The sequence below is a fragment of the Marmota marmota genome, unplaced genomic scaffold (genome assembly GCF_001458135.2).
Source record: "Marmota marmota marmota unplaced genomic scaffold, marMar, whole genome shotgun sequence".
NCBI classification, from domain to species: Eukaryota; Metazoa; Chordata; class Mammalia; order Rodentia; family Sciuridae; genus Marmota; species Marmota marmota.
This window is the reverse complement of record NW_026000102.1, coordinates 7,831,822-7,855,224: the sequence shown is the minus strand read 5'-3', so window position 1 is coordinate 7,855,224 and position 23,403 is coordinate 7,831,822. Positions and strand designations below refer to the sequence as shown.

Genomic DNA, 23,403 nt, shown 5'->3' with positions numbered 1-23,403 from the left:
GTGGAGGAGCTCAGTGGTGGAGCTCCGTGGAGGAGCTCAGTGGAGGAGCTCCGTGGTGGAGCTCCATGGAGGAGCTCAGTGGAGGAGCTCAGTGGTGGAGCTCCATGGAGGAGCTCAGTGGTGGAGCTCAGTGGTGGAGTCCAGTGGAGGAGCTCAGTGGAAGAGTTCAGTGGGGGACCTCCATGATGGAGCTTTAGCAGACAGGGCCTTGCTAAGCTGGCCTTGAACTTGGATCCTCCTGCCTCAGCCTCCTGAGTTGCTGGCATCACAGGTGGGTCCATGGTGTCTGCTGAACTGCCACATGGCATCATGGTGCTCCCGGACACATGGTGCCTCTCGGACACAGACTAGTGGTGTGGAACAAGAGCTGGACCCTCTGTTTCGAGAAGGAAGCCCAAAGAACAATAAAAAGTCTCTTGGAAATTAAAAGACATGGTTATCCCACTGACTGGCCCCAGGATCCAGCAATGTGGGGCTGGAGGTGGCCCTGAGAGTTCCCCATAGGGAGGCTCCCTGTACACCCAGAGGTGCCTGCTTGTGACCTCCTCCTTTCCCCAAGGTCAAAGTTCTTCTCATATTCCCTAAGAGATAAGGAAGCCAGGTACAGCTGTGTGTGCCTGGCCTCTCCTTCTGTTTGCCCCAGGAAAATACCAGAGTTTCTTCAGACTGGACTCAGAGGGGCCGGGGCGGGGGGGGGGGTGTTCACATCACACTCCCCAGGCCACTGGTGGAGGTCTCCTTGGAGGGTCCTGGGGAGGCAGAGACAGCTGCCTACACCTCCCCAGGCAGGCTCAGCTGTGGAGGCAGGCAGGTGGGCGAGGCTGCATGGGCCTAGAGGCCCCTGGCTGATTTATTTATTTACTAATTTCCTGGGTGCTGGGGTCCCTCCCGGACCTAGCATGTGGGTGCCGTGCTCTGCTGCCACGTGCCTTCCCTTCTTGCTGGTCACAGGAGAGGATGACTTCTCTTGGGCACTCACCGGGCCCAGGAGACAGAGGTCTGGCAGGGCCCAGTGGCCTCAGGCAGATGTTTTGCTGGGAAAGACTGTAAGGCTTTTAAAAATAGACTTCATTTAAAAAAAAAAAAAATCTTTTTTATTCTGTATCTCTATAGAGAATTTTTTTATATATTTTTATTTGCTCTGATCAGTTATACATGACATCAGAATGCTCTTCGATTCATTGTACATAAATGGAGCACAATTTTTCAGTTCTCTGGTTGTACACAAAGTAGGGTCACACCATTCCTGCAATCATGCATGTACCTAGGGTAATGGTGTCCATCTCGTTCCACCATCTTTCCTATCCCCGTGCCCCCTCCCCCTTGCCCTTTCCAGAGTTCCTCCACTCATCCCATGCCCACCCCCCATTATGGATTAGCATCCACTTATCAGAGAAAATATTCGAGGTTTGGTTTTGATTGGCTTACTTTGCTTAGCATGATATTCTCTAACTCCATCCATTTACCTGCAAATGCCATGATTTTATTCTCTTTAAATGCTGAGTAATAGTCCATTGTTTCTTTATATACCACAGTTTCTTTATCTATTATCTACTGAAGGGCATCTAGGTTGGTTCCATAGTTTAGCTATTGTGGATTGAGCCGCTATAAACATTGATGTGGCTGCATCACTGTAGTATGCTGATTTTAAGTCCTTTGGTTGTAGACCGAGTCTGGGTCAAATGGTGGTTCCATTGCAAGTTTTCTAAGAAATCTCCACACTGCTTTCCAGATTGGTTGCACCAATTTGCAGTCCCACCAGCAATGTATGCCTTTTCCCCACATCCTCGCCAACACTTATTGATACTTGTATTCTTTTTTTTTTTTTTTTTTTGGTATTGGGGGTTGAACCCAGGCTCTCTACCACTGAGCCACATCCCCAGCCCCTTTTTGTATTTTATCTAGAGGCAGGGTCTCACTGAGTTGCTTAGCACTTCGCTTTTGCGTAGGCTGGCTTTGAACTCACAATCCTCCTGTCTCAGCCTCCCAAGCTGCTGGAATTACAGGTGTGTGCCACCACGCTTGGCTTATTATTGCTTATATCTTTGATAACTGCCATTCTGACTGGAGTGAGATGAAGTCTTAGAGTAGTTTTGATTTGCATTTCTAATTGCTAGAGATGTTGCACATTTTTTCATATATGTTTGATTGATTGTATATCACCTCCTGAGAAGTGTCTGTTCAGTTCCCTGGCCCATTTATTGATTGGGTTGTTTATTTTTTGGTGTTAAGTTTTTGGAGTTCTTTATATATTCTGAAGATTAGCGCTCTATCTGATATGTGTGTGGTAAATATCCCATTCTGTAAGCTCTCTATTCACCTCACTGGTTGTTTCTTTTGCTGGGAAAAAGCTTTTTAGTTTGAATTCATCCCGTTTATTGATTGTTGATTTTATTTATTGAGCTTTAGGAGTCTTGTTAAGGAAGTCGGGGCCTCATCTGACATGATGAAGATTTGGGCCTCCGTTTTCTTCTGTTAGGTGCAGGGTCTCTGGTCTGATTCCTAGGTCCTTGACCTACTTTGAGTTGAGTTTTGTGCATGGTAAGAGAGAGGGGTTTAATTTCACTTTGCTACATATGCATTTCCAGTTTTCCCAGCACCATTTGTTGAAGAGGCTACCTTTTCTCCAGTGTATGTTTTTGGCACTTTTGTCTAATATGAGATAACTGTAATCATGTGGATTAGTCTCTGTGTCCTCTATTCTGTACCATTGGTCTACATGTCTATTGTGGTGCAATACCATGCCATTTTTGTTACTATGGTTTTTTAAAAAATATTTTTTTAGTTGTAGTTGGACACAATACCTTTATTTTATTTATTTATTTTTATGTGGTGCTGAGGATCGAACCCAGCGCCTCGCATGTGCTAGGCAAGCGCTCTACCGCTGAGCCACAACCCCAGCCCCCACGGCTCTATGGTGTAGTTTAAGGTCTGGTGCTGCAATGCCACCTGCTTCACTCTTCTTGCTAAGGATTGCTTTGGCTAGTCTGGGTCTCTTATTTTTCCAGATGAATTTCATGATTGAATTTTTTTTTCCTATGGGGAGTGCCGTTGGGATTTTGATTGGAATTGCATTGAATCTGTATACTGCTTTGGGTTAGTATGGCCATTTTGACTATTAATTCTGCCTATCCAAGAGCATGAGAGATCTTTCCATCTTCTAAGGTCTGCTTCGATTTCTTTCTTTAGTGTTCTGTAGTGTTCATTGTAGAGGTCTTTCACCTCTTTTGTTAAATTGATTGCCAAGTTTTTTTTTTGTTTTTTTTTTGAGGCTATTATGAATTGGATAATTTTCCTAATTTCTCTTTCAGAGGATTCATCACTGATGTATAGAAATGCACTTGAGTTATGGATATTGGTTTTATAACCTGCTGCTTTGCTGAATTCATTTATTAATTCTAGAAGTTTTCTGGTGGAAATTTTTGGATCTTCTAAGTGTAGAATCATGTCGTTGGCAAATAGTGATAGTTTGAGTTCTTCCTATTCGTATCCCTTTAATTTCTTTTGAAATCGACTTCATGTTTGGAACAGTTTTGAAAGTCTAGACGGATCGGGGTGGAGGTGACGCTCGGCAGCCCTGTGGTCTGTCCTCCGCGGCGCTCAAGGCCTTCAGCAGGGAGCCAGCCGCGCCTGCAGCCCAAGCCCAGGTGACTGTGTTGGGGACTTCTTAGCTGTTCCTGTGTCCACTTCCCTCCCACCACCATGGGTGTTTGTTTGCAGCGTCTCCTGGCTCCATCCTGATGGGACTCAGCCAGGGGACGCAGCTCATGGTGTAGAAGGACCTCGGTTTGGTTTCTCTCATGACTGGACTGGGTCGTGGACTTGGGATGAAGATTCCAAGGCCAGGCTTCCTCTTGATACCAAGTACTGGTGTGGAGGTCACAGTGTTGAGGTTGCATGGCCGCCAGGACAGTGCTGCGGGGCCTGGTGCCAGGCTGGCTGTGGCCCTCCCCGCCCGTGGCTCTGCTCTCCAGGGTGCTGTTCACATAGCCCCACGCTCTAGGAGAGGTGGGGGGGGCTGTGCTCCGAGTGGACCCCAGGCCTGCCCTAGGAGAGGTGGGGGTGCTGTGCTCCAGGTGGACCCCAGTCCTGCTCTGGGAGAGGTGGGGGTGCTGTGCTCCAGGTGGACCCCAGTCCTGCTCTGGGAGAGGTGGGGGTGCTGTGCTCCAGGTGGACCCCAGTCCTGCTCTGGGAGAGGTGGGGGTGCTGTGCTCCAGGTGGACCCCAGTCCTGCTCTGGGAGAGGTGGGGGTGCTGTGCTCCAGGTGGACCCCAGTCCTGCTCTGGGAGAGGTGGGGGTGCTGTGCTCCAGGTGGACCCCAGTCCTGCTCTGGGAGAGGTGGGGGTGCTGTGCTCCAGGTGGACCCCAGTCCTGCTCTGGGAGAGGTGGGGGTGCTGTGCTCCAGGTGGACCCCAGTCCTGCTCTGGGAGAGGTGGGGGTGCTGTGCTCCAGGTGGACCCCAGTCCTGCTCTGGGAGAGGTGGGGGTGCTGTGCTCCAGGTGGACCCCAGTCCTGCTCTGGGAGAGGTGGGGGTGCTGTGCTCCAGGTGGACCCCAGTCCTGCTCTGGGAGAGGTGGGGGTGCTGTGCTCCAGGTGGACCCCAGTCCTGCTCTGGGAGAGGTGGGGGTGCTGTGCTCCAGGTGGACCCCAGTCCTGCTCTGGGAGAGGTGGGGGTGCTGTGCTCCAGGTGGACCCCAGTCCTGCTCTGGGAGAGGTGGGGGTGCTGTGCTCCAGGTGGACCCCAGTCCTGCTCTGGGAGAGGTGGGGGTGCTGTGCTCCAGGTGGACCCCAGTCCTGCTCTGGGAGAGGTGGGGGTGCTGTGCTCCAGGTGGACCCCAGTCCTGCTCTGGGAGAGGTGGGGGTGCTGTGCTCCAGGTGGACCCCAGTCCTGCTCTGGGAGAGGTGGGGGTGCTGTGCTCCAGGTGGACCCCAGTCCTGCTCTGGGAGAGGTGGGGGTGCTGTGCTCCAGGTGGACCCCAGTCCTGCTCTGGGAGAGGTGGGGGTGCTGTGCTCCAGGTGGACCCCAGTCCTGCTCTGGGAGAGGTGGGGGTGCTGTGCTCCAGGTGGACCCCAGTCCTGCTCTGGGAGAGGTGGGGGTGCTGTGCTCCAGGTGGACCCCAGTCCTGCTCTGGGAGAGGTGGGGGTGCTGTGCTCCAGGTGGACCCCAGTCCTGCTCTGGGAGAGGTGGGGGTGCTGTGCTCCAGGTGGACCCCAGTCCTGCTCTGGGAGAGGTGGGGGTGCTGTGCTCCAGGTGGACCCCAGTCCTGCTCTGGGAGAGGTGGGGGTGCTGTGCTCCAGGTGGACCCCAGCCTGCTCTAGGAGAGGTGGGGGGCTGTGCTCCAGGTGGACCCCAGGCCTGCTCTGGGAGAGGTGGTGGGGGGCTGTGCTCCCCGTGGACCCCAGGCCCACTTTGCTGGTTTGTTGCTGCAGCTGGCCCAGCCTTGGGCTTTGGGGTGCTTTCAGGTGGCTCTGGGGCCCGGTGGAAGGTGGCCAGAGCTGCAGCTAGGCCATGAAGGTCTCTGGCTGAAGGGGGCACCGTGGGGGTCTTGAGCAGGCCTGGGCTGGAGGCGTGACCCCCAGGGAGGGTCCTTGGCACCAGAGATGCAGGAGCTTGGTGTGGCCCTTGGGAGAGCCAGGGTCAGCCAGGGTCAAGGGAGCTCTCGAGGGTAGGCTCCCCTCACTGTGGGCCCCTCCAGACCTGAGCTATGTGGCCATGTTGGGAGTGGCCAGCACAGTGTCTGTCCTAGGCTAGCTCTTGCAGGGCTCATGTGGGGTCAGACCGGCCACCCTGGCACCTGGAGAGGGCTCCCCTGTCCTTCATCCCCTGGCTTTCTGTGTCACACTGCAGGGGGCTTAACCACTGAGCACATCCCCAGCCCTTCTTATTTTTTCTTCTTTTCACTAAGTAGCTGACGCTGGCCTTGGACTTGCAATCCTCCTGCCTTGGCCTCCTGAGTAGCTGGGATGGCAGGTGTGGCCCCCACCTGGCCTCACACTGCACCTAGTGTGATGAGCCCACAAGGGCAGAGAGGGCAGAGTGTGGTCGGTGCCTGCTGAGGGATGAGAGGCCCCCCTTTTCCACGCCGTGCCTTCCTGTTGGGCAGTTATGTTAAACAGGCCTTGTCCAGCCATCACTGTTCCAGTGAGTCTCCACGTCGAGGCTGTGGGTTGTGCTGGGCGAGGGCCTCAGCTTCCCTCACATGCTCTCCAAGGACTGAGTGGTCAGGTATGGAGCAGGACAGGCGGTCCTGCAGGACCCCAGCGTTGGTGTCGCAGCACTGGACAGCAGCTTCCCACCTCCTGCCCCGGCGACCGGTATGGCTGGCTCGTCTTGTGCCGTCTCAGGTCTGCCTTGATCTGACTGGAGGTTTTGATGGGTCACTCTGTGGGTGGAGGTGGCTTCATGGGGCTCCCGGCTGATGAGGTCAACACCAGCTCTTTGGGGAAGACAGAGGAAGCCGGGCTGCCCATGTGAGCCCCCACGGCAGCAGAGGCGTGTTGAGTGGACTCCCTGTACTCCCAGGAGGTGCCCCTCTGTTGAGGGTGCCAGGGAGAGACCAGGTTCCACTGGCCTCAAAGAATGACTCTGTCCCCACTAGCCTTGGCGGTGCCCCTCTGAGTGGCACTTGGAGGTCTTGTGGCTGTGAGTGGGTGGGTGGTGTGGGGAGCAGCCCCGGGGGCTGCAGGACAGCCGTGGTGTGAGCTGGCGGACCCTCCCCTGTGTCCCCACAGGTCCCTGCTGCAAGCTGCCTTTGGGCTGCCGTCTTCCCAGATGAGTGTCTAGCGCCCAGGCCGGTTCTGCAGCAGCACGGTCAGCCTTCTGCAGGTTGACACTGCTGGCCTGGGTGGACTGGGTCCCTGGAGGGACTGTGTGGGCCTCTTTGGCGGCACAGGGGCCCTGTCTGATGACGGCCTGGCCTAGGAGGTTGTGGCTGGTGATGGTGTCTGGGCTCAGCCCCACCCATCCTAGCCCAGGAGCTCCGCAGGGGTCCTCAGGGGAAGGGGTTGGTGGCACGAGGACCAGGGTCCTCACCGTGCCCTCCTCTGCCCCTCTCCACTGTCCTCTGATTTCAGCTCCAAGTCACTGACAGCACCAGGCTGGTGACGTGGCCAGCATCCACGCTCAGGGAAGTCGCCGAGGTCCTCAGAGATACCGGGCGCGTGACTTAGTTAGAGGAGAACTTGCCCATGGATCCCGAGCTCCTTGGGGGGCTGCACAGGCTGCACTGTTGGTGAAGTGTGGCTGTGTGTGTGGTGTTGGGTGGACCTGGGATGGACCTGGGCCCAAGCATGCCGGGCGAGGGCTCTGCCTCCGAGCCGCACCAACAGGACTGTTTTCAAAGCAAGAAGACCCTGCGAGGAGGCCTTGGGGTCCCTGCATCGCCTGGGGACGGCTGGAGCGTCGTCTTCTCAGGTCTCTCGGGAACTTGACCAGTGCTGGTTTCTTAAAGGCTGGTCGCAGTTGGCGTCTGAAACCCTCTGGTGCCGCTTTCCTGCCCTGGCGGGGAGGTCCACAGCCCGTGGTGCACTTGAGCAGGTGTGTGCTTTCGTAAGCCACACCCAGTCCCCGGGAGCAGGCCGTGCAGCTGGGTTCTGCAGGTCTACACGTGCAGAGGGGACCCTGGGCGTGGGGACAGCTTCCTTGCAGCTCCCCACAGGCTGGGACTCCAGGCCTCTCCAGGCCGCCCTGGGCATAATAGGTGCTTCTGCCTCTCCAACGGCTCACAGGGCTGGCTGACCCTCAGACGGGCCACCCTGGTCGGACCTGTGTCCTGTAGCCCATGTGTGGTCCCCATGTCCTGGTCTCTGGCTGGGGACTGCAGGTGGCGGTGAGCAGGGCACCGAGGTGTCCCAAGGCCTCCCCTGCTCCTCGTGGCAGTGCTGTGTGACGAGCGGCACAGGAGCTGCTGGCCCTTCCCCTGGGCTTCCACAGCGAGAGCTGGGCGAGGGGTCAGGAGGCAGTCCCGGGCCTGCGCCTGCCCAGCTGGGCACTGAGGCACCAGACAGGGAGGGGTGGCAGGAGCATGGGAGAGGCATCTGGGTAGGGGGTGAGGGGCTCGGAGCGGGCAGAGGGTCCATCTCAGCCCTGTGACCTCGGCTTCTGCCGCACGTTGCTCTCCGTCTGCCAGAACCTCGTGTCACAGAGGGGTGCTTTCCGACAGTGGCCATCCTCGCACACCTGGCATGTGCCGGGCAGGGGCTGCACCTCTGAGCTGCGCCCAACCCCTCACCAGTGGCATTTTCAAAATTTCTGTATATTTCTTTTTTTTAATTTTATTTTAGAGAGAGAGAGAGAGAGAGAGAGAGAGAGACAGACAGACAGACAGACAAGAGGAGGGAGAGAGAGAGAGAGAATTTTTTTTTTTCAGTTTTCGGTGGACACAACATCTGTATTTTATTTTCTGTGGTGCTGAGGATAGAACCCAGCGCCCCGCGCATGCCAGGCGAGCACGTTACTGCTTGAGCCCCATCCCCAGCCCTTTTGTATATTTCTTGAAGGGAAGGTAGGGTCGGGGAATTGTCCCGTGGTCTGCTGTGGCCCGTGGCGTCTGGGAGCCCAGTTGCAGAGTTAACCTTCCCTGCAGAGAGTGACCTGCGGAGTCTCCTCTTCAGAGCCCAGAACCAGGCTTGGGCATCTTGCCTGCAGGATTGGAAACCCACACCCCTGGTGCCTGTGGCCTCCCCTCTTGCCCAGCTCTGCATCTCTTCCCTGGGTCCTTCATATCCTTTGGCATCGAAGGTGATTCTGCCTCAGACCTAGGAGCTCCCCTGGGGTCCATGGAACAGAGTGGACAGTGGGCAGCTGCCGGCCTGCCCTCCCTCCCAGGCAGGGTCTGCATCTGCCAGTGGGTTCTGCCCGACACCGTCTTGCTGCTGAAGACCCACCAGCCAGTAGACTCTTGTCCTGCCCTCTCCTTCACCCGATGTGGCCAGTGGGGCCCTCCACTGTGCACCGGGAGACCCCAGGGTCTCCCACTGTTGTCCAGGTGTGGTTCCCCAGGTCCGGTAGTGTGGCCTCCTCTGCAGCCCAGGTGTGCTGGCGTTTCCCATCTCCGGCGCGCAGGTCCCTGGCCCTCACCCACTTCCAGCCTAGGAGAGGACACCTCTCCAGGGAGCCGGCTTCCTCCAGGTGGAGAGTGGTGTTTGGAAACCATTCCACGTGAGCTGAGGCTGCTGGACCCCAGGGCACGGCCTGGTGCTCACCTGTGACGGTCCTGGGTCTGCCGGCCAGGCTCCCCATCCCTCTCACCCCATTGTCCACGCCTGGTCCTGTGTGTCCACCAGGCATTCTGGCTTCACACAGGCAGAACAGGTGCAGAGCCCTGACCCCTTGACCACTTTAGCAGGCCGAGTACAGAGGGGGCCAGTTTGCAGCTCTCCTGACTGGGACACCCCCGGGCCCGCTCTGCTGGAGTGTGGCTCTGGAGTGGCCAGGCTGCTGGCCAGGCTCTCCGTCTGTCTGCCCATGACTTACGAGGGTCGTGTGAGAATCCGCCTGATTCACACAGGAGAGCTGGGGTGCGGGTTCCTGCCTCCCGGTCTGAGCCCAGGCACCGCCTGCCCCTCCCGGCCGGGCTTCCCGAGCTTCCTGAAGGGCAGGAGGTGTGCAGCCTCCTCGCTCAGCCTCTCGCTGGCCCCCGGGCCGCCCAGGGGCAGCTCCTGTTCCTAGGCCGAGACTGGCCATGACCAGGCCGTCCCTGGACTGCCTCGTGCTGCCGCATCCCTGGTGTTCCCTTCCTGGTGACAGCTCTTCAGTGTCCTCCCCCAGAAACTGCGGGAGAAGCGTCTTTCTTTTAATGCGGTCAGCAGTGGAGACAGCTTTCTTGGCCACAGAATTTTCCAGCTTTCTAAGTTGCTGTTGGTAATGCGACACGAGGCCTTAGGATTGTTTTGAATTTGGGGACAGCCTCACTGATTCCTCTCAAGACCTGGCAGGTGGCTGAGGGTTCCCAGTGTCCCGGGTGGGCCTGGCCTTGGACCATGGGGCCGTGTGCACAGCCGCGGGAGACCCAGGCCCAGGCAGCATGTTGGTGAAAGTGCCCGAGACAGACCGTCTGCCTGCCACCCAGAGTGCCCTGCAGGTGGTGCTGCTGGGGACAGTGTCTGAGGAGGGGGCTCGCCGCTAGGCCCACATGCCTTCTAAATCAAGCAATTCTTTTTTGGTCCTGGGGACTGGAGCCAGGGTGCCGCGACAGAGAGCTCTTGATGTTGATTTTGAGACTGGGCCTCACCGGTTGCCCAGGGACCTGTCATCCTCCTGCCTCAGCCTCCCAAGAGGCTAGGACTGCAGCTGGCCCCATTCTTGAGTGGCCAGGGCCTAGAGGGCAGCTGCGGAGGAGGTGACGGGTAGTTGTGGCCATCCAGAGCATCTTGGCAGGCCAGTCCCGTTCGCGGGCACTTGCACCGTCCGCGTCTTGAGGTGGAGTCCGGAGCTGGGCAGCAGTCTGGGCTCTCCTTGGGCCTTCTTTTTGGCGGTACCTGGGGCTGGACCCAGGGTCAGTGGGGGGAGGGGGTGCTGGGCCACTGCCCTCAAGGGACGCTGAGTGGACAGGGAGTAGGGGATAAGTGGGTGCCGCAGCTGCCGGGTGGCCTGGGCTTCTGAGCTGCTGGTGACCCTCGGCTGGGAGGTCGCAGGACGCTGTGCTTCACTTTAGTGATCTGGCCTCGGCCCCTCACCCAGAGGACCCTGGAGTCGCGTTGCCAGGAGGAGCGTGCCAGGGCATCTGATCGCCTATGCAGAGGAAGGGGACCCGGGTCACATTCTCTGGCTGGCACTCTGCTCCTGCTTTTGTGACTGTCCTAGTCTGCAAAGCAGGGCAAGGACCCCATTTCCCATGAGGCCTGCCCTTGGGGCCGGAGACCTGCGTGGTGGGGCCGGCTGCGTGGTGACTGGTGCGTGCTGGCCGCTGGCCGCCGGCCGCCAGGCTCTGGCGTGAAGGCCTCCTTTGTTTGGAGGGTGGGGGAGCAGCTCTGAGTAGCGCTCTCTCCCTGCACTCCCTGCGGGGTGGGGCTCCGGGCCGGGGCTTGCAATGGGCTTGGAGCAACTTGGAGTGGGGAGGTCACTCTGCCATTCCCTCAGCCACCTGGCCCCAGCCCTCCATGCCCTGCCCCTCTCCCCTCGGCAGCTCCCTTCCCAGACCTCTTCGAGGCCAGCGTCCTCCTCCTGCCTTGGCCACAGCCTCTTCCTTCCACCCATGTCCCTGCCCGGGGTCTGCTCAGAGGCTGCCTCTCCTGAGAAGGCCCAACTCTGTCCTCCCTGCTCCATTGAGGCTCCCAAGGTGGGCCAGCTGCTCCCACCTGGGGCACAGCCTCACCTGGGGCGCAGCCTCAGGGCTGAGAAGGGTGCCTGGGTCCCGCTGGGCTCCCAGGATACACAGCAGAGACGTCCTGCCGTGGTGGCCAGAGGTCCAGCTGTCCCCGCTGTCCCGGGGAGCTGCCTGAGAGGTTCTGAGCCAGGTCTCTGGGCAGTGCCTCCTGCACAGAGCTGCCTGCAGGATGCCATGGCCCTGGTCTGGTTAGGCTACAGGGCCCTCAGGCCAGCTGAGAGGCCACGTGCAAGGCTCATGTCCCCAGGGCCCCAGTGGCAGCACCAGAAGGAAAGGACCCGTGACATTTTGTTCAAAGAGCTGCTGGTGGTCATGAGAGCAGCACAGGCCGACCACAGCCAAGTGACAGCCGGAAGTCGAATCGCCCCTTGGTGCGGTGCTCTCCGAGGAACGTGCTGATGACCTGGGGTCAGCTGGACCCACTGACTGACAGCCTCTGTCCCTGCCGGAGAGTCTCGGGAGCGCAGTTACCCCGTGTAGCATATGAACAGTTTTACCTTTGGAGGCCGAGAGGAGGGGACCAAACGGTGTGTGGGGAACTCGTCCCCTGGAGGCAGGACATTAGGTTGCCCCATCCCTGCCACTCAGGCTGGGGAACAAGAGGGGCCCACCGTGGGCCTGCCCCCAACAGCTTCTGCCGGTCGTCTCCGTCCCCGACCTGGGTGTCGGTGCCCGCTGGTGTCTGCTCTGCCCCCGACCTGGGTGTCGGTGCCCGCTGGTGTCTGCTCTGCCCTTGGGCATGTTGTCAGTGGCCTGGCTGCTGCACTGGCCCTCTGAGCACCCCACTGTCCCACCAACCTGTGTGGCTGTAGATGACCTCGGAGTCCCAGGACCTCCCTAGGCAGGGGGTCTGGCAAATCAGCCTCCTGGTTTCTGGATGTGTGGCCCTGTGTGGGGACCCTGGGGACCGGGGCTGGGGGCAGGCTGGCCGACACTGGGAGGGAGTCACTCGCACAACCCTCGTTGGCCAATCAGGAGTGGCCTGCGAGGCCAGTGTGTGTGGGGCCAGGTCTGGACTCGGAAGTCTGATTGGAGCCACCAGGGGACATGGGGGGACTGTGGAGGGTGGGCTGGAGGGTCCGTGCCGAGCACCCAGATGAGGAGGGACACCCAGCGGGACGGGTCTGCCTGTGGGTTGTGCTCAGGGTGCATCTGAGGGCTGAGATGGGGAGATGGCGGGCAGGGCGGCCTCTGGGCCTGTGGTGTGTGGGGCCTACACAGAGGTCCCGCCAGCACCAGGTAGCTCTTCAGGGAGGGCTGAGGGCCAGGGAGCGCCCAGGCAGCCTGGAGAGCCCCCAGCATTCCCTCTGCCAGTTCTACTGAAGGGCCACCTGGGGCTGATGGAGGACCCAGGGACTCAGCTGGCAGGACATGGAGGCTGCGGGTGGGGGTGCAGGATGCAGGGCCAGAGCTGGCAGCTCGCCTCTGCTCTGGGCAGCCGGGTCCCTGGGACAGCAGCTCTGCGGCTGAGCCTGCATCACCTTCACCTGTGAAGGCGGGGGCAGTGCCGGGCACCAGCGTTCCTCCGCGGAGTAGCCATGCTGGCCAAGTCGCGTTGCTCTTAGCCAGTCCCTCTGCCCGTGGAGGCTGGCTCCTGGCTGCTGTGTTCAGACGCGGGAGCAGAGGGGAGGCAGCAGCAGGGCAGGCGCGAGGCTCCCTTCCTGTCCCAGCACAGTGCCACGGCCCTTGTCTGGTTAGGCTGCAGGGTCTTCCCTGTGACCGCAGCGAGAAAATCCACGGCCCGGTGGCCTAGGGGCAGCAGACGCTGCTGGCCGTGCACCTGGCCGTGCCTGGAATCCCTGCAACTCCGGAGGCTGAGGCAGGAGGCTGAGGCAGGAGGACAGCAAGCTCCCGGCCAGCCTGGGCAATTTAAGGAGAACCTGAGTCAAAATAAAAACATGTGGCTGGGGATGCAGTTCACTGATGAGCACCCGGGGTTCAGGCCCCAGGACCAAAAAAAAGAAGCAACAGGCGTTATTTCTCCAGCACTGGGCGCGGGGAGTCCAGGTCAGGGACCACAGTCTCTGGAGGGACCTCCTTCCAGGTTCAGAGGCGGAGCCTTCCCGAGAGGTCCTGGCGGAGGGAGGGTCCAGTGAGCTGGAGCTCACACTGCCTCTGGCAAGGCGCCAGTCCCATGCCTGGGGCTCTGCCCTCCTGGCCTGGCCTTCACCCCATCAGGACCCATTGCAGGCTGGGGGAGGGGTTGGGGCCGTGCACGTGTGGCGTGGCACCAGGGCTTGGACCCCACAGCACCGACAGCAGGAAGGCTGTCCCTGTGTGGAGGCCAGGGCCCGAGGGCCAGGCTGGTCCCTCCTGAGCTGCGTGGCCCTGAGTAGCAACTCCGGCGTGGGTTTGGAGGTTGAACTTGGCAGTGCCCATGCCAAGGATCTTCCATCTCCAGCAGCCCCTGTGCCCCCTTGCCCTAAACGGGCACCCAACCTGCCCCGGTTTGCATGCCTGTGGCTGCGCAGTGGGTGGTGTGGAGGTGGCCGAAGAGGGAGGCGAGGTCGAGCCCTGGTGGCAGGGCCCAAGCCCAGGGCCTCACAGGGTGCTGCTGCTGGCCACTTCCAGGATGCCGCTGGCCAGCTGCTGCTCAGGGTGCGAGACTGCCAGAGTCGCCCCAGTCACCGGGGTCAGGGCCCACCCTCGGTGGTTTGGGGAGTGACCGACATGTGGCCACCTGGCCTTTAGAAACGACACCTGGTCTTCTCTTGTTTCTTTTTTCCTGGTGGTGTGAGGGGCGGGACCGAGGCCTCCCATGCCTTCCTGCCCGTGGGGTCTGACTTAGCTGACCTGGTGTGGCCTGGGCTTGTGGCCTGCGGAAGCATCTGTGGCCAGAACTGGCTCAGAACTAGACTCTTAAGTTCGGCTTGTCGGTGGGTCTGTTTTCTCAGGCTGTGGACTGGATCCAGGGCCTCGTGCGTGCTGGACTGGCACTCCACCAGAGCTCCACCTCAGCCCCTTTTATTATTTATTTTGGACAGGGTCTCTCTTAGCTGCCCGGCTGGCCTTGCCCTTGTGACCCCTCCTGCTTCAGCCTCCCAAGTGGCTGGGATCACAGTGTGGCCACTGCACCAGGCTTGGTTCACTTATTTTCAGACTTTGTTCACGAAGATATTTAAAAATCTTTTAGTTGTAGATGAACAAATGCCTGTTTTGCTTATTTCTAATCTATGTGATGCTGAGGATTGAATCCAGTGCCTCACGCATGCCAGGTGCCCGAGCCCCGAGCCCCAGCCCAGCCCCTCGTGCAGATGTGTTATCAACCGTCCCCACACAACATGCAGGACCTGGTTTTTCTGGACATTATGACCTGAGCCTATCACTCAACAGACTACAAATGACACTCGTCAAGCGCACCCCACGAGGGCTGGGGTTGGGGCTCAGTGGTGGGCACTTGCCTGGCACGCACGAGGCCCTGGGATCGTCTCCAGCACCCGTTCCCGTCACTCTGGGTTCCAATTGTGGCAGAAGGCGCACAGCACCGAGGGCTCGTGTGCAGCCGACGGAGGAAGCCCCTCCACGTGGTCAGGCAGTGTCCCCAGGACATCTCCTCGTGCAGAGCCAACACTGTCCCATGAAGCACTCACTCCCATCCCTCCCCACAGCCTCCCTTCTACCTTGTCCCCAGGGGCCTGATGGCCTGCATGGACTAGCACGAGGTCTCTCCCGTCACCACCCTGTTCCACTTAGCGTGCTGCCCTCGGGGGCCACCTTTGTGTGACAGTCCCCTTCCCTCTGGGCTGCTTGTCGTGGCTGCTGTGCACACCCCACCTCCTTACCCATTGGTCCCCAAGGAGGGGCCTCCTGCCCTGGCCGTGGGAGCAGCTGTGCGCCTGGGGGCAGCAGGCGCCTGCGTCTGGGTCCTTCAGCTGCCTGACTCCCGCGGCCGGGCCGAGGCTCCCATCTCTGTTTTGTGGTGCCACCCTGGGGGTGTGGGGACAGGTCCTGTGGTGCAGGGTGCCACTCTCTCCACGTCCGTGTCAGCCACCGCGCGTCCCCTTGGAGATGAGTCTGGGGACCGCTGACCGCAGTGGAACAAGGCTGCTGCCTCGCGCTCTCCCCGGGTTCTCATGGCGGACCTCAGGCGGTGCGCGTGGGTCTCGCCTCTTTGGCTGGAACTCTTGGTTCTAGAAGCAGAAGTGTGGGCAGCCTTGACTGCCGGGGCAGAGAGTGGACGAGCTTCCCATGCGGGCAGCGGGCAGCGTCCTGGCTCGTGCGGGTGGTCCACCTCTTCCTCTTCTTGATTGTCTTCAGTTGGGTCGGGTTGTACTTGTGCGGTGCTGGGACGTGGACCCGGGGCGCCTCCCACTGAGCTGCCTCCCGGGACTTTTTTTTTTTTTTTTTAATCTTGAGACAGGGTCCTGCTGAGCTGCCCAGGCTGGCCAGAGCCCATGATCCTCCTTCCTTACCTCAAGTTGCTGGGATCACCGGCGCGCCACGTGCCCTGCTTGACCTGTTGCATGGGGTCAGGCCTGTGCGGGACACAGCTGCTGCGGGTCGGCATGATGCAGCTGCAGGAGCTGCCTGTCTGGGGGACAGTGGGGTGGCCTGTCCTCACTGCCCGCCACAGTGTGAGCCAGATAGGATTTCACTGCTTCTCTGAGATTCTTGCTCCTGCACGGGATCCAGCCGGGAGTGCCTGTCCCCTCTGCTGGCCCTGTCCCGGTGCGTGATCCCTTCCTGACCGGGTTTCCTGCGTGAATCCCCATGGGCAGGGACACAGCACCTCGGTGCTCCTTTGAGGGCAACGAGGAGAGAGGTCCCTGCTGCTCTACTGGGCACTGTGCAGAAGAGGACCCAGCCCAGCAGAGGAGGGAGGAGTGGTCCCTTCCCAGGCCCTGCCTGGGCGTCCTGCATGCTGGGGGCCTGGGACCCCAGTGCGAAGCACCCGTGGCCGTGCCGGAGCCAGCTGCACTTGACACTCTGCACTGCAGAGAGTGGCCGAGGGTCTGCAGTGTGGGCCTCGGGCACAGCTGTCCCCTGGGAGTGGGCCGTGGGGCCAGGAGGACCTGCAGCTTTAGGGGTTCGCTCGGGAGCGCGCCCGTGGTTCATCAGGGATGTCAGCTGGTCTGTCTGTCTGTCTGTTTCTTAACAGGGGGATCTAAACGTGATCATCTTTAAGCCTTAAGGGATGGGTATCTGGGGAAGCCTAGGCCCCAGTTTCCAGTGAGCGCTGACACGGTGGGGCCAGAGGGCAGGACGGGGCGGCGGGCGTGGAGTCCCGGGCTGGGCTCAGCTCCGTCCCCAGTGGTCCTCCAGGCGTCCTGTCCCAGCACACCACCTCCCGGTCTTTTGGGAGCTGCCCCTCGTTTCCGCAGTTGTGGGTGCTGGGGTTGAACCGGGGCCTGTTTGTGCCGGGCAGCACTCTGCCACTGGGCAAGGCCCCGGCCCTTGTCCGTCTTTCTGGACCCGTCTCTGACTGGCGCTGGGAGGGTCCAGCTCCAGGCCTCGCTGCCCCGCCAAGCCCAGTGGCCCTGGGGACCCACGGCCTCCCCCCCACCTACCTTCCCTTGTAGGGTGCACGGGCGGCTGTGGCCTGGGAGGCCCTGTGTCCTCCCCCCCCCTCGGCCTGTGCCTGACACTGTGCGGCCATTTCCCTCACAGCTCAGTTTTGACCTCTTTGCTCACCTGCCTCTAGGAAGCACCCACCCCGACCCACCCCAGATGTGGACACACACGTGATGCCGGCCCTGCGTGGACACCCGTGCTGGCCCACCCCATGACTTCTCGTGCGGGGTGCTCTGCATCTTGGCTGCCGTGGATCTGCTGGGTCCCGGGGTCGCCCCACACTCTGTTGGGCGGCTCTGCCCGCCCCAGGTCCTTTCCCACATCCCAGGCCTGGCCGTGCCGTGCCTGCCTCCCTCTGCAGGTGCCCACGGCCCTGGCACTCGTGATACCAGCTCCGTGGGAGTCTGTGCCCACGGTGGCAGTGGGCCAAGCCCTTCACTGTTTCCACTTTTGGGGGAGGATCTGTTGCCCATGGCAACCGCACGTCACTCTGGCTGGTTCCCCATGGCTGAGAATTTCATGTCTGCCACACGGGTGGGGCGTGAGAAACCCACTGAAAGAGGCACAGAGGTGGCCACGTTCCGGGCTGCCGTCAGGTCTCCATGAAGGCAGTGGGCGGAGCGTGGTGTGCGCTGGTGTCCGCCGTGGACAGCATCTCTCCCGGCGCCTCCTCCACCTGCAGTGGGTTCAGGGCCCTGGCCGTGCGGCAGAAGCTCCACCGGACCTTGGCCTGGGCCTGTGTGCTCAGCTTTGCACTTGTCTGGCCACGCGGTTCTACCGAGTGTCACTCACGGCTGTGCTCAGGGCCCCTGGGCTGGGCTCCCTCAGGAGCAAGCTCGGTGGCTTCCTGGGTCCGTGCTGGAGGCTCCCGTTGAGCCTCCCCAAGTGTCTTCACCATCTGGTCACACGGGCTGTTAGTGCCACATGTGTCCATCAGGCACAGGATGGCATCTTAGGTCCCCCTGTCGTGGCTGAAGTGGCACCTAAGGCAGCCGCTGCGGGGTGGCTGAGCCAGTGTCAGCCCTGCTCCTCTCTGTGGCCCCGGGTGGGTCCCCTCTCCTCTCTGGGCCACAGTTCCCTCAGATGGCAGGTTGGGGACACAGGTAACTTCCCTGGCTTTCCCAAGAGTCAGACCCAATAATGTGTACTGGTGCTCAGGACAAGTACTCAGTACAAGTACCGGTCCCAGGCTGGCCTTGAGCAGGTTCTCAGACGCTGGTGGCTTGCCTCGGGGGGCTGACAAGACTCCTGGGTGAACACAGCCCTCCTCGAGGTTTGAAGCGGCCTTGGTGCTGCTGCTCCCAAGAAAGTGGGACTCGCTCCTGGCTGGCTGTCGGGTGGGCCGACTGGGTCTGAGTGGCTCCTGAGCGGGGGTCTGCACCCCATGAACTACCCGGCTCCCGCGTTCTCCTGCACAGCCCAGGCGCTGCCAAGGAGAGGACAGCAAGCTTGTCCAGCCCCGGGGCAGGGCGTGGGCTGAGGCCTGTGGAGCTCAGCACCCCAGCCCTGGGCGCGGGGGTGCTTGCTCGTTGCTGCACCGGGACTCGCGGTTGTTTCGCAGCTTCGGGGAGGAGCAGCAGGGTTGATGGGCTCCTGTGTCCGGAGCCAGGACGGCCCCGACGGTGCTTGTCCCTCAGCGTGGGTGCCGATGTCACCTGTTGGCGTCCTGACTGACGGGTCCCGGGTGCAGCTGGTGTGAACTCCGACCCCACTGGGGGGGTTGGGCGGAGTCCAGGCTGCAGCTGGCCCTGGAGCTGGGGTCACTGGGATGTGGGGGCTGGCCCCACCCGGCCCCGGAGCCCCGCGGGGAACAGTGAACAGGGAGCCCAGCTGGGCAAGGCCTGACGCGGAGGTCTGCCCTCTGCTTCCCTGCCCACTCCGCCGTCACCGGTTTGTGCCGGCCTGGGGCCACCCAGGTGCATTCTGGGTGTGACCGAGGTTCCGGCCACCAACGCCGCTTTCTGGGCCTCTCAGGAACTTTGGAGAAGGTCAGAACTGACTGAGCCACGGAGAAGGCAGGGGTGGCCAGTCCCCCGGCCGCTCCCAGGGGAGGGCCCTGGTGAGAGGGTCGGGGCTGCTCACCTGCCCTGCGGGCCTGGGCCTCGCATCTTCTCCAGACTTGGGGACGCTCCGCTTTTTAAGAAAAAAAAAAATCTGGAAGACGTGGACACTCGTGTCGGGAATTCAACCTGCGGTGCGGCCTGCTGGGAACAGGGCAGCCCCCGAGTCCCCACGCAGACCGACCCACCTCCTGCCCGCAGGGCCGGCGTTGTGCCCTGGCCCCAGAGCTGGTGACCACACTGTGATAGATGTCCTGGGGACGAGGCCAGCTCATGGCCAGGAGGGGCCAAGACTCAGTTTTGGCACCAGCTCCCACTCCTGCCTGGGGGACTTCTGCTTTACCTCACTGAGGCCACTCCGGACATTGTGGCCAGGGCCACCCACTCAGTCTGACCCTGGGCCACCTCGGTGAAGCCTGCGGCCCGAGCTCAGCCGGGGGTAGAGCCCACAGGCAAGATGGCCCTGTGGAGGCTCCTTATGCCTACAGACTTGCTCTCAGCAGTGCTCGGACCTGGCCACGCCCGCCGTCCTCTAGGTGACCTGGGGGCTGCCTTGTCTCCCACAAGGCCCTGTCGTGAGTTGCTGGGATTAAATTGGGTAATAAATGTGAGAATGCTGCAGACGTCCATCTTACTTTCTAAAAGCCTCCTTGATGACACGTACAGGTTTTCTGACCTGAGGCCCTGTTGTTCATTCTCTCCAGGTACATTGGCGGGGCCCCCAGGTGCCGGGCTGGACGGTCCTCAAAGCCCAGCACGCCCCTGGTAAAGAGCAGACATACAAAAACCAAGCAGGTTCGTCCACACAGGCGGATAATTAAAAGTTCCAACTCGTAATTCATGTTGGGGCAGCTGCTGAGGGGCCAAAGTAGCGGGCAGCACCAAGGAGTGACCAGAGGTGTGGCTCAGAACCAGACAGACGGGCCATGGCAGGAGAGGCAGCGAGGCAGCTGGGGCCTTAGCCAGGGGGGGTGCAACATGTGCAAAGGCCCTGGGGGCTGGGCCTGCTGCTCAGAGCAGCTGAGGGCGAGGGCAGGAGGCAGGGCAGTGCAGGAGCTGCTGGCCTTTGGCTAGCTGAGCAGTTGGTGAGGCTCTAAGAGTCAGTTCAGTGAAACCTGGATGTGACCTATTTCCTGTTCCAGTTAAGCTGAACGTCATCTGTCCCTGTCGAGCTAAACGGGATCACTTGCAAGGAACAGGAAAACACGCTTTCAGCTCAGTGCCAGCGTGGTCAGGGTCCTCTGTGGGAGAGGTGACCGCAGGCTGTGCCCCTTGCAGCAGCGACCGGGGCCCCTGCTCTGAACAGCTCCTTTCCTTTTGGTCTTCCTGGTCCCCTTCCCATCCTCTGTCGCGGGCGGTGATTCCGGTTCCCGAGCCGAGACCACCCGGCCTGGGCTCGGCTCCCCGAGGCGCCTTCCTGGGCTCGGCTCCCCAACGCGCCTTCCTGGGCTCGGCTCCCCGAGGCGCCTTCCTGGGCTCGGCTCTGCTCTCCAGGTGCAGGTTTCCTTGTGGAGATTGTTTCAGCGTCTGCCACATGGGAGTTGGGTGCTGACTGCGCCTCCAGGGTTCCAGAGACCGTGACTCTGCCGCCCTGTGCTGACCCCGTCACCTGCCCGCAGGCTGCCAGGTGGGCCTCTGCTGACTCCACTGCTGCCCTTTCCCTTGCACCTCCATGGCCTCGGGAGTCGGCTCCTGTGGACAGTGTGATGGTGGCCGTGATCCGGGGGTCACAGGCAGAGTGTATATTAGCGTCCTTCCGAGAGGTGAACAGAAGGTGGTAGCCGTGTGCCCAGCAGGAGCCTTTGTGGTCAGACCGTCTCCCAGCCCAGGGCCCTCTGACCCGTGCAGCCCCCGTCGGCCCAGCCTGTGGGCTGTGCCCTGAGCAAACTTAGAAGGTGGGTCCAGGGCAACTGGAGTTCTCACCGTCAGCCTGGGGGCCTGGTGGCCAGGGTGGCTGCCCTCACAGAGCCGTCCTCCATCTCTTGGTGGCATGAGCGTTTCTGTGCCTCAAGGTCCCCCACCTTTGATGTAATCTGTCACTCATGCTGCCCTGGACAGGTGGGGTCTGCAAATCCCTCCTAGCGGGACGGGGACTCGGTGAGTGAGTTTGGTCTTGCTGGGAATTCCATGCAGCCTAGAGGACTGCGTCTTTACTCGCTGTGGAAATGGTCTGCAGCGTGCCCAGGTAAGTGCCCGGGTCCCTGCCTCTGGCTCCTTCTCGAGGCAGCTGAGGCTGGGCTTCAGGGAGACCCTCCGTCTCTGTGTCAGGCTCCAGAGCTGCTGTGGCCTCACGGGGAATCGACACGGCCAGGCAGGGCCAGGGCCGGGCCTCTGTGGGAAGGCCACGCGCGGGGCCTCCCAGGGCCTCGGGCCTCCTGCCCTTGCTTTCCCTGACCGTCCTCGGGGAGCACTCCTTGTATCCGTCCTCTCGCTGGGTGTCAAGACCACAGGCCCTTCCCGGGTCGGCCACTCGGCAGCACCTGGGCAGCATGGCGAGTCCTGGGGGCCCAGCTGCTCTTCTGGTAGAGGGAGGGGAAGGGGCTGCCTTGCTGGTGAGCAGGTCCCGCGCCTGGTGCCCTTCTGGCCTGGGCTCCTCTTCCCCTAGCAGTGGCCACTGTCTCCACTGTTTGCTCACTTGCTCTGGATATCATCTGTCCCTGGGCCCCGGCAGACCAGGAGCCCGGGCACGGGGCGGTGTGGATGCGAGCAGCACTCTGCGTGTGCTGCGTGCCCCAGGCCTGCTGCTGGGTGCCGAGCCCAGTCCCTGACACCGTGTCCCTGGGAGGCTTCTGAGGAGGGCGTGAGTGCTCGTGCTCTCCGCCTGGCAGGAGGGCCACCTGCGCGCCTTGCTGTGACCCCAGCCCATCCTTCCTCTGGACGCGTCCTGCTGCGACCCCTTGCCGGCAAGGGAAAACACGACACAGGATTCTTCTTTCAGCACTTTATTCAGGCCTTGAGTCATGTATCATCTTCTAGCGCCCGCTGCCCGAACACACCCAAGCACAGCTTAATAAAGCCCCCCGCATCCCAATCCCAAGCCGCCACGTGGATCTCTCTCATAGGGTGGTAAGGGATTGTGCGCCAACTCTCCATAAAAGGAGTTGTTTATCACAGGCCACAGTGGAAGCCGGCGCCATCTTCTAATGGCGGCCACGGTCTATAAGAATGGCTTACCACAGTGTCCCTCTGCTCTGCCCCAGGATTCAGGTTGTGTTCTTTCCAGTGGGCTCTTGCCTGGCCTTTCTGAGGCCTGCTGGCCCCTGCTCGTGTTGTCCGACTGTGGGGGACTCCTGCCTCGCGAGCGGCCCGAGCCAACAGTGCGCAGCCGGGGGAAGGGGGGGGGGAAGGCAGGTGTGCACAGTGTGACCCGGGACAGGGTGGGGGACATCCCGCCCAGATTTGCGTTTCTGAGATCGGCAGTGTGGCCCGAGCGGCCAGCACAAGGTTCCCGGTGGATCCTCTGCTGCTGGCAGTGGCCGTGGCCCAAGCAGGGCTGGTCTCTGCAGTTGGAGCCCATGGACACAATGCCTGGGTCTTTGCCGTCCCCCTTCCCAGAGTCCCGCTGGGCACTGGCCACTGGTGGAGCTGCCAGTCTCCATTTTACAGGTGGGTTGGGGAGCAGCGGCAGGAGCTGCCCTGGGGAAGCCCGACCAGCAGCAGGGGGAGCGTGGAGGCCGCGACGGAGCCGGTGGGCCGCGTGGGCAAGCGCAGCCCCCACACCGGATACCTGGACCGGGCCCCTGAGGTCCTGTTGCCAGTTCTAGGCCCCCAGAGCTGGGACAGCTTCACCCAGATGTGGTTCAGGGATTGTCACTGGTGCTGCCCATGGGATGAGGTGCCTGGGAGGCGCACAGGGTTCTGAGCTGGGCAGGAGGGCTCGGCACAGTGGAGGGGGTCTGGGGGTCAGCAGGGTCGAGGGAGGCTCATCAGCCCATCCAGGTGTGGGGCCGGCCGAAAGGGGCTCCGAGGCCATTGGCCGAGCATCGAGACCAGGTTGCCGCCCTCGCTATGACCTCTGGCTGGACTAGATGCCAGCTCCACAGCTGGAGGGAGGCTGCAGTTGGTGCCCGTCCTCTCTTGGGTGTCAAGACCACAGGCCAGGGACGGACGACAGTGGGCTCTGGATCAGTCACCTGAGCCTTGGGGCCTCTGTGCAGGTGCCATGGGGACTTTGTTGGTCGCGGACCAGGTGGCACCTCTTGCTCACAGGAACTGGCGTCCTGGAGGGCAGAGAAGGCGCCACGGAGCCTGGGCAGAGCTGGCTTGGAGCCGAAGGGGAGCAGGAGAGCCGGCGGGGGTGACCCCGAGCCAGGACTGGACAGAAGAGAGGGAGGAGGAGGACCCGCAGGTGTGGAGAGCAGCTGTGACAGGGCCCTGGGTGGGACGAGCCCAGAGGCTGGTGGGGGAGGCCACTCCTACCCAGGAGAGGCCAGAGCTGTGGGGCAGGGCACGGCCTGGAGCTGGGCGGGACAGGAGGCAGCACTGGCCCACCGGGCCGCGGCTGC

The 23,403-nt window shown here is 61.2% G+C and overlaps 1 protein-coding gene across 6 annotated transcripts in view; it reads left to right on the top strand.

The window, feature by feature from the left end:
• Prkcz (protein kinase C zeta) overlaps positions 1 to 23,403 on the top strand; it is an 81,803-nt gene that overhangs the window by 13,127 nt on the left and 45,273 nt on the right. The window contains exon 1 of one of the 6 annotated variants that reach the window (XM_048783807.1): positions 19,675 to 19,693. The exons of the other annotated variants lie outside the window; for them this stretch is intronic. The gene's annotated coding sequence lies outside the window, so the exon portion shown is untranslated. Of the gene's footprint in view, positions 1 to 19,674; positions 19,694 to 23,403 lie in introns of those variants that run through there. 6 annotated transcript variants of the gene reach the window in all.